An 11,022-nucleotide genomic window follows, 5' to 3' on the forward strand; every position below is an offset into this window, starting at 1 on the left:
CCAAGCAGTTGATATTTTAAATAGCACCCAGTAGTCGAGCATTTGCCAGGACCTGTCAGTGTCTCTAAGGGGAGGTTCTCAGGACTTAGATTCATACTGATTGGAAGCCAGACCCTCAGGCAGCAGCTTTTAGAAGTATGCAAGTATAAGCTCCCCTGGCCAAGCAATCTGGTTGTATCCCTTGGGCAGCAGTTGTAAAACTTGGGGCTCCACATGGATATAAGCTCTTTCCTGGGAGATGAGCTGGAGCAAGGTGGAGGAAGAGTGCCAAGATGGCACCACAAGCCTGTGTTCCTTGAGAGCAGCCCCATGGTCCGCAAGGTGTGTGCCAGATCTGAAGCCTGCCCCTCAGGCCAAAGCTCTGGACAAGCTAAGAGGCCTCCTTTACAGAAAGGCCTGGGGGCTTTGCTTCAGTCTGCTGTCTGGGAAGTGCTGTTTGCTTCAGTCTGCTGTCTTGGGAAGTGCTGAGTCCAAGCATGCAAGACCTTTAAGAGCCATCTCCCAGATGGCTAAAGTTTGTGGGTCTTAGGATATGAGCCCTACTTGTTTTCAAAGTTAGGTGTTTTGGGGGCTCACCTCTCACATGCAGGTCCTTAAAAATTGACGTGCCCAATGTGGGATTCAAACCCTTCACTCCTCAGGGAGAAATTCCGGGTCTTGAGTTTTCTCCGAGTTGTGGGTCACCATGTGGGAGGTGGGGTTTATGGTGAGATTGTGTCCCAGTCTCTTCTACCCACTTCAGTTTGGTTTTCTTCTCATTTGCCCAGTAATTAGCCATCTCTAAGCCAGCCTTTAGGTTTTGAAGAGGAAATTGTTCCATATATAGAGCTGTAGACTCAACATGTCAATGGGAGGAGGTGAGTTCAGGATTTTCCTGTGTTGCCATCTTGAACTGGAACACCATCACATTCATTCTAAAGTTTGTATGGAAAGTAAAAGATCCAGAATAGCCTACACAATATTGAAGTTGATGAGCAAGCAATGTTGGAGGACTGACATTATCAGATTTCAAGGCTTACTATAAAGCTGTGGTGATTAAGATAGTATGTATTGGTGAAAGAATAGACAGATGGATCAGTGGAACAGAATAGCAAGCCCAGAAATAGAACCACACAAATATAACCAACTGATCTTTGACAAAGGAGCACAGGAACTTCAATGGAGAAAGGATAGTCTTTTCAACAAATGATTCTAGAAAACTAGACATCCATATGCAAAAAGGTAAATCTAGATCCAGACCATATATCTTTCCCCTAAATTAATTCAAAGTGGATCATAAACTTAAATGTAAAATGCAAACCCATATAACTCATCGAAGATAACATAGGAGAAAACCTCAGTAACTTTAGGTTTGGTGATGACTTTTTCGATACGATAACAAAAGCGTAACTCATGAAAGAAATCATTGATGTTGGACTGTCATTGAAATTAAAAGCTTCTTGAAAGTCTCTTCAAAGACTTCACATTGAAAGACAGTTTGGCAGTTTCTTACAAAACTAAAGATACTCTTAAAATACAATCCAGCAGTGGTGTTCCTTTGCATTTACTCAAGGGAGTTGAAAACTTAGGTCTACACAAAAACATGAACACAAATGTTTATAGCAGCTGTATTCATAATTGTCAAAACTTAGAAGCAATGAAGGTATCCTTCTGTAGGTGAATGGATAAAGAAACTGTGCTTCAGACAATGGACTGTTGATTCAGCACTGAAAAGAAATGAGCTATCAAGTCATGAAAAAACATGGAGGAATTTTAATGCATATTACTAAGTGAAAGAAGCCAATCTGAAAAGGCTGTGTGCTGTGTGATCCCAACTATATGGCATTCTGGAAAAGGCAAAACGAGGCAGACAGTAAAAAGATCAGTGGTTGCCAGGGGCTTGTGAGTGGGGAGGAGGAAGAGATACACTAGTGAAGCACAGAGGATTTTTAGGGCAGTGAAACTATTCTGTATAATACTGTAATGGTGAATATATGTTGTTATATGTTTATCCAGACTGGTAGATTGTATGATGTCTAGAATGCACCCTAATATAAACTATGGACTTTAGTTAAGAAGAATGTACAGGGTGCCTGGGTGACACAGTAGGTTGAGTGTCCAACTCTTGGTTTTGGCTCAGGTCATGATCTCGGGGTCGTGGGATGGAGCCCCACATTGGGGTGCTCAGCAGGGAGTCTGCTTGAGAATCTTCTCCCTCTGCCCCTACCCCCCGTGCTCTATCTCTCAAATAAATAAATAAGTCTTTAAAAAAAGAGAATAACGTATCATATTGGTTCATCATTTGTAACAAATGCACCACACCACTTGAAGATATTAATAATAGAAGAGATTGGAGGAGGCAGAGGTGGCATGTGGGAACTGTCCGTACTTCCCACTGAGTTATTCTGGAAATCTAAAATTTCTCAAAAAAATAAACTCTACGAAAAGAAGAGAGATTGGTACCTAGTCTTCATATATATGGTTATACCTTTTATGCAGTCCTTTGGCAATTATATATACCTTTAATCTCTTCTGCACAAATAGGCATAATCCTCCTCACTGAAATCATGTTGCTGCTGCCATTTTTACTGGTTCTGTCGGCATTTCCAATAAAATGAATAAAGTAAACCAGCACAAATATGTATTCTGTTAGGCATGAAGTAACCCCTATGTACCCGCCATCATACGTGTTTTCTTTTTCCTTTTTTGTTTTTTTAAAGATTTTATTTATTTATTTGATGGAGAGAGACACAGTGAGAGCAGGAACACAAGCAGGGGGAGTGGGGGGGCAGGGGAGAAGCAGGCTTCCTGCCGAGCAGGGAGCCCGATGTGGGGCTCGATCCCAGGACTCTGGGATCGCGACCTGAGCCGAAGGCAGACGCTTAATGACTGAGTCACCCAGGTGCCCCATCATACGTGTTTTCTTGTAATCACTGCGAAGTGTCCTTCCCAGAGATCCAGGAAAGGCATTTAGTCTCGAAGATGATGTTTCTCAACTTTCTGGTCTTCTAGCTAAGGTGAGAAATGGGAATGTTATCATTCTCTCTGCCGTGGAGACGTAAGCATGACTGTAAGTCCCCATAGCAGGGAGTCTGATTGGAGTGTGCCAACAGACAATCCTGTGCGAGTCTATTCCCCAAGAAAAGGATTAGTTTCTTCATGGAGAAATGGAGTTAATATTGGAAATGGAGTTAATAATTGATCATGCCTTCCTGAGGAAGCCTCCATAAAATCCCAGATGTACAGTTTGGGGAGCTTTTAGGCTGGCAAACATATCCACACCCGGAGGGCAACACATTCCAACTCCATTGGGAAAAAAGCTCCTGTACTCGGGACTCCCAAGCCTCACCCTATATGTGTCTCTTTACCTGGCTGTTCATCTGTATCCCTTTCTTATATCCTTGAATATACTGGTAAATGTAAAAAAAAAAAAAAAAAGTTAGTTTCTGCCTTACTGTTTAAAAGCTGATATGATCTTTTTATGTGTGTCTATTTTTGACCCTTATTGGTAAATGAATACCTTTCTTTTCTCCTCTGCCTATAGAAGATCTTTTATTAAAGACCATTCCTGACTAGAAATGATGAGATCTTACAACTGATAAAGGGCTGAGATTTTTTTTTTAAGATATCTTTCAAGAGATGAGACTCAGTTTTTTGGTTTTGTTTTTTGGTTTTGTTTTTACCCTTGCCTCCCTTCCCTTAGAGCTGGAGATAATAGATTGAGAATCTTCCCTTTCACCACAGAGATGTAAATTGGAGGAAATGGATATCTAAATTGGTGAAGCAAGAGATCAGTGTGCAACACCATATGCAACAATTGTACTGTTTTCCCATTAGTGCAAATAGAAATATCAAGAAAAATCTTACTCTTCAAAATATCATAACTAAAGGGCAATGGATAATAGAGAAAACACAAGGAGAAAAGTGAAATGTTTACAAAGAAACAAATAAATGTAACTTGTAGAGTGCAGCTCATAGGATTCTTTCTCCAAGGTTCTACTGCCCTTATTTCTGTTCCATTTGATCTGGGGACTTATGATGGTGTGCTATTTCGTTCTTAGTGGTTTTATCCAAAAGACACGATCTGTACAATTCTTGAGTGATAGCCTAGTCCGTGCTTCTGGTGTATCCCCTGAAGCCCTTGGCAGAGCTCATGTAGACAAACTCTGGATTGACTAATACCATCTATTCAGTCTTTTTTTTTTTTTTTAAGATTTTATTTATTTGACACAGAGAGAGAAAGCACAAATGGGGAGCAGCAGGCAGAGGGAGAGGGAGAAGCAAACTCAAGCAAACTTGAGCAAGGAGCTCGATGTGGGTCTTGATCCCAGGACCCTGGGATCATGACCTGAGCCAAAGGCAGATGCTTAACCCACTGAGCCACCCAGGCGCCCTCATTTGTTCAGTCTTAAAGCCAAGTCTGGGTTATCTGCTTCCAAGGGGAGAACATAGCTGTGAAGCTAGAGCATTGAGAGAGCTGATAAGAAACAAAAGGTGTTCTTCTCTCTCTTTTTTTTTTTATCCTCCTTAAGGAAATCTCCCCCTTACCCTTCAAAATGCATTTCAGCTGTCACCTTCTCTCTGAAACTTCCTACCTCCCCAGGTAAAGAATTTGCTTCACACTTCTGTTTTCACATGTAACTTTGTTCCAGCACTTTTAGTATTGCATTGAAATTATTTGTGCTTATGGTGCCTGGGTGGCTCAACCAGTTAACTGTCTGACTCTTGGTTTCAGCTCAGGTCATGATCTCAGGGTCATGAGATCGAGCCCCACATCCAGCTCTGTGCTCAGTGTGGATTCTACTTATCCCTCTCCCTCCCCCTCCACCCTTCCCCTCACTTGCTCCATGTGTGTGCTCTCTCTGTCTCTCAAATAAATAAATAAAATAAAAAAGAAATTATTTGTGTTCAAGTTTGCTCCCCTTCAAAGGCAAGTCATTCATCTTTATGGCCCTCATAGTAGTCCTGGCTTGGCACGAGCAGAACCACATTGAAAGTCTTAAATGAATGAATAAAATAGTACAAATTATTATTAGGGCCTAGGAAATAGATTTCATCTTCATATGACCAAGCCTGTCTTCTCTAATCCTCAGTTACAGACTATGCCTCCAACCCTACTCACGTTCCTGATCGCAGCCAAGTAGCTAGTGTGCATTCATAAGAGATTGCACATTTTTCACTGAGAATCTGTCAACACTGCTAAAAAAAAGTCAACAAAAAACAGACAACAACAATAACCACAAAACCCAGTAATGACAAAAGACAGCAACGACAAGAATGTTGAGTGAATGTTCTCCTAATGGCAGATCAATAGTGGCATCTTTATGGAAGCAAAGCAAGTTATACTACTTAAATAGTCAAATAATGTCTCATAAGATTGAGTGATCCTAGGTTCCTCAGGATTTCCCAGACTGTGTGTAAATTCCTCATTAAAATGAGGTCTCATCTCTGCCAACAGGAACTCATGTACAACCCTCATCTTGGCAAGATTTCTGACGCCAAAAATATGAAAATGTCTCTTGACCACTGTCATGTCTGAATCCCAGTGTAGACTCCATAAGCACCTCTGTGATGAACAGAAAGCTTACTCTGTCTTTATGTTGGAATATATGGATTTGACTTGTAGATACCATAACCTGAATACAAGCAGCATACAACTGGGCCTTACTCCAGCCCTGAGGCCGGTCTCCCCGTGGCGCGGCACCCAGAAGGAGCACAAAACAGACCTGAGAAGACCACCGAGAACCAAGCTCTACCTAAACTGCTCCCTGAGCAGTAAAGAGAGTGTCTGCACATCACCCACCAGGACTTCTAGAAAATCCACTTTAGACAGCTCTCCCTCTCCCAGTTCTCCTCGTCATGGAAGTGGCTATCTTTCCACTCCATGGCTGCTGCTGGGGGTGGTGGGGGGGGTGGGCTGTCACCCAGCACAGTGCTGGCACTCTCAACAGGCTCATGTGCTTTGGCATCAGCAAATTAGGGGAACTGAAATTCTCTTAAAAAAAAAAAAACACCTTGGTAAAACTGTCCCTCTCTTAAAATCACTAATCTGTTTCCAGAAACCCCACCACTGGAAAGCTGTTAATGTTTTTTAAGTACCAAATTTCAACAACACAAAGTATGGTACATCCCACTCCCATCCAAGATATCCAAACAATTTTCACATATAACAAATATAAATTGACATATGATTGCATACAAAGCCTGGATAGCTGTCTTGGGAAAAACACACTGTGGAAGTTTCCCGGGGGTGCTGTGGGTGCCATTCCGTGGTTCCAGGGGCTAGCCTTCTGCCAGAGGAGAAGGATGGGGTCTTCACAGAGTTCTTTCCTCATGGGTACAATCCACCACCAGATGTTTTTCATCATTAAAACCATGCTGGGGGGGTGCCTGGGTGGCTGAGTCAGTTAAGCGTCTGCCTTCGGCTCAGGTCATGATCCCGGGGTCCTGGGATCGAGTTCCGCATCAGACTCCTTGCTCGGCAGGGAGCCTGCTTCTCCCTCTCCTCCCCACTTGTGCTCTCTCTCACTATTTCTGTCTCTCTCTCTCAAATAAATAAAATCTAAAAAAAAAAAAATTAAAAAAATCTAAAAAAAAAAATTTTTTTAAACCATGCTGGGCACAAGGATCTATCCATTGCCCCAAGTCCCAGGGGGTGCTGAGTTGCTTACTAAATATATTCCCCAAGTTCTAGGTTCAGTGAGACACCTGGGGCTTAGTGCTCAGGTATTCCTCGTTATCACCTCCATCACCTGGAAGTGAATCAGAGGCATCATGTATGATCCAAACCAGAAGATGGGCGTGGGGCTGGGGGGTGGACGAAGCAAGAAAGAAAGGGGGCAGGGGGAGGCATTGATTAGGGCTGGGAAATATTCTTATTACCACCCACTAGATCCTTATTGATCAAAAATCTGCCCTCAGCAGGCTGAGTCATATGTATGGTACTTCCCCTTCAAGGTCTACACTGCTAGTTTTGGTCCCAGTGTTGTTATTTGATCTTACTTTCTGAACACAGGCATTGCTATCTCTATCTAAGTCAGTTTACTCTAGAGTTCACATGGCTCTTGGAGAAACTTACATTTTTAAAGTAACTCCCAGAGGGGCTGGGTGGCTCAGTTGGTTGAGCAACCGACTCTTGATTTCAGCTCAGGTCATGATCCTCAGGGTTGTGAGATCGAGACCTGCGTTGGGCTGCACGCTGGGCGTGGAGCCTGCTTAGTATTCTCTTTCTCCCCTTCCCTCTGCCCTTCCCCCGCCTTCTCTAAAATAAAATAAAATAAAATAAAACAACTCCCAGATATAAATTGCTCCTACAGTGACGTGATGCAGACACACCTAATGTTCCACACAGGTTCTAAACCTGCGTCACCGCCCGGGCAACGCAGTGGTGGTCTCAGCCAAGACGCAGGGCAGGGGCCCCAAGGAGAGTTAGACACCTTCTTATGAAGTATCCAAATCCTGTAGACTTGTGCCTCCCAGAATTTGGGTCGGACCTATGAACTTGGGAGAAATCTCCTTAGTCTTTCCCAGAGAGGGGCAGATTCATGCAAAGGTTTGGTTTCTATGTGATATATGCAGAGGCTCAGTGTTTTTTTCCCAAAACTATAACTCTGAACTCAAGAGTAGTTTCCTCCACTTCTCTTCTACTTTGAGCCGGATTCCAGGGGTCATCACAGATTGTGCTTCTGACACCCCCAAGCCCCTCCAAGCACCAGTCCAGAACCTCAGCAGTTGTGAACTCACTCTCTTGACCCAGTTCTAGGTTGGGGTTCAAGCCAAGGCATGGTTAGGTACTGAGGCCCCAGTTCCTGGCTGGCAATCCACCGAACAACAGGCCCCTTTGCTTCTGCCTTGAAGGCAGCCTCCGCACGTCATCCAACACCAGACAAGCATGGCCAAACAATGTTGGTCTATTTGGAAAGTTTCTCAGGGATGTGTAGAGAGCATGAAGGTGAGGTGGGGGTTTTCCATCATAAGACACATGAGAGACTCGTGGAAAACCTGTCTCTTTCCATAAAGAATCACTTATCATGAGGACTGTCCCCAATCCTTCTGCTTCCAGGCCTTCCCATGTCACTTCACTGCTTGCTCACTGTTCTCTTACTTTAGCTAAGCTTCCCTCAGCCCCTCCTCACACTTCAGGTTTTGTTGGTATTATTTGCCTGGGAATCTGTCTTGATGACCTTTTATTCTGCCAGCTCAGCCTTCCACATTTTCTCCACCTCTAACACTATCAGAGAAAAAAAGACCTCGTGGATGAGTGGGGAGATAGTGGGAGTGAGGGTGAGGCCACCAGCAATCAGCATTTCTGTCCCTGTCACACAGCTGGATTACACTTCAAGGGCCCAGTTGAGGGCTTGTAAAAATTCTCATAAGCTTTTCTTTCCCATGGGCTGCTCAGGCTCTCTTGCTCTGTGTAGCTGATGGGAAATAACATTTTTCCCCCAAATTGGCAAAAGAAACCTGCTCAAGCACTGGTACTCTTAGAGGTACCTCAGTTGCTTTCTGCCTCACTCATTTCCTACAAAAGATGTAATTACGTGTTTTGGTTGGGAGGTGCGCTCTGAAAACTCCTGCCTTTCTATTTTCCAGACAGATGTACACAGGGATGGAGGCATCAGAAATCACGTTGGTCGAGAAATGGACCTGAAAATGTCACGTGGGCGTAGACAAGAGTGCTTACACTCACGAGGCCAGAGCCCAGGGAAGAAATTGTGCGAATGTGGAGTTTCATATGTCAGTTTGAATGCAGCTGGGATGCTGGAGGGACCTGTTAATAAGGCCCCTCTGGGACTCAGTTGGGACATCTTTGTGGAGGTGTGTTTTGATCAGTCTTTCAAGGAAACAACATTGTGTTTTTGAAGAAGGAGGTAGACATTTTGGGGTAGCTGCGTCCGCCCCACCTGAATACTTTATGTAAAATCTCTGCACCTCAAGGAATGACTGACATGCAGCAGGTGCAGGGGATGATCATTAAGGGAAGTGGTTAGTCCCTGGGATTCCACGTAGCGTGCTGAATGTTCACACCTGCTCCTGGAGCTGACAGCGTCCTGTGAGGGAAACAAGAACCACCAGGTACAGAGACAAAGGAAGAGACGTCTCAGGAGGGACTTGTGATAACTGTGCCAATGTCAGGGAAGCTTCGTTACCTGTTTATCTCGGCTGAGAGGGATACAGACACTTCCTGGTCCTCGTATGTAACCACTGAATTCTCAATTTTCTGGATTTCAAGACAAGAATTTTAAAAAGGAATGATGTTTAAGAGGTAAATACCAGAGATGGAGGTGAGCAAAAGCTTGTGGAGGGAGGTAGGGCTGGGTGAGGTGGGGAGGAGGGAGTGGAGGGAGTTAGGTAAGAAAGACCACATGGCCCATTTAGAAACTCAGTACTACAGGCTGCTTATAATTTCCTCGTGGCTCAGTATTAGTGTTAGCACAATATGGGTCCAGCTGCTGCTTTATAAAAAGAATAAGAATAAATGTTGGCAGCCTTCCCTTTCTTTGCCATATTTTAATTATCTAGAATATTTCCAGTGTTGATAAGGTGATTGATGATATTCACATTTCATTGCATATAATTTAGATGCAATTATAAAGTGGGGGCGCCTGGGTGGCTCAGTCGGTTAAGCATCCGACTCTTGATTTTGGCTCAGGTCATGATCTCGGGGTCGTGAGATCCAGCCCCATGCATCGGGCTCTGTGCTCAGTGGGAAGTCTGCTTGAGAGTCTCCCTCTCCCTCTGCCTCCTCCCGCCACCCCAGTTTGCACTCTCTTTCTAAAAAAAATAATAAAAATAAAATTTAATAAAGAATCTTGGGATTGCCTGTGGGTAAGGAAGAAGGAAAATAATGAATGTATTGCTGGATATTGCATAGAGTGTGTGTGTGTGTGCGCACACATGCATAGTTTGGAAATGCACACACAAGTCAGCCAACGTGTGGCAAGTTTTCAAGGAGAAATTTTATTGCTATGGTTGTAGAGTTGTCAGTTACTCATTTTCCTTTTCTTCCGACTTTCTTATTGTGGGTCTATCAGGGAATAAAACACTTTGCCTTTGATGTGACTTTCCACTCCTTACCTCATCCTTTACCCCACATAGAGGAAAAACGACAGCTCCACCAGTATCTATGTCTATACCCGTCCCCACACCCACACCCGCATCCATGTCTGCGCCTGTCCCTGAAAACTGTGTTTTCAGAGATGAGAATGTCACTTTTATCTTCTCACATTTCTGCATTATTACCCCAAACATAATCTTGCACCACCTCACCCCTTTCAAACAACCTTAGCTTTCTCTTGTTCATTCTTGAGCACATGCCCAGAAAAGAACCAAGAAGCCACAATCTGGAGCCAAGAGCGTGAGGCTGCAGATGAGAGCCCACGAGTCTGAATGGCAGTGTGGCAATAAATGAGAAGAGGCAAAGCCTGTGACGGAGAGCTTGCTACAGCAAGGGAGTCAGCCCCCATCACTTGTGTGTTGGTAGAGACTCAAAGGCCGGCAGAGGAGTGGGAAAGCTTTGTAGTGAACAAAATGGAAATTTCCACGCATGCCTGGAGTGGATGCTGTCATTCTGGGGTGACTGGAGGTGGGCCAAGTGAAAGCAGGGCATCCTATGTGGTTGGTTAGGGGAGCATATTGGTCTTAAATCAGAAGCAGGAACAGAAAGGAAGGAACCTGCCAGTTATTAATCAAGTCCTGGCCATTTGGGGGCTGATTGTTACATGGGTTATTATCTGGCTCCCTGGATTGTTACTAGAGATAGCAGCCTGACTTGCTACAAGTCTGACTTAGAGCAGCCTGGCCCCCTAGGCTGTTTGTTGTACGTAGCAGTCAGTGTCCTGAACAGGTCACTGTAGGTTATGGGTCAGAGTTTTATTTTTTATGCATGGTCTAGCCATTGCCCATTTGTACATTCAGTCTCTCAGCAGTGTTGCAAGGAGCTGGAGGTAGAGCTTGGCTCTAAAGCCAACAGCAGGGAGAGCTGCAATTTCTGAAGGCACAACTCAGTCTGGATTATTTGTCAATTGACGTCACCGCAGGTGT

General features: G+C 44.1%; 1 pseudogene; it reads right to left on the minus strand.

Moving 5' to 3' along the window:
- The window catches only part of LOC116648346, an 80,511-nt pseudogene extending 70,368 nt beyond the window's left edge, over positions 1–10,143 (minus strand).
- Between the last annotated feature and the right edge of the window lie 879 nt (positions 10,144–11,022).

Source organism: Phoca vitulina, unplaced genomic scaffold, assembly GCF_004348235.1.
Source record: "Phoca vitulina isolate PV1807 unplaced genomic scaffold, GSC_HSeal_1.0 scaffold43, whole genome shotgun sequence".
NCBI classification, from domain to species: domain Eukaryota; kingdom Metazoa; phylum Chordata; class Mammalia; order Carnivora; family Phocidae; genus Phoca; species Phoca vitulina.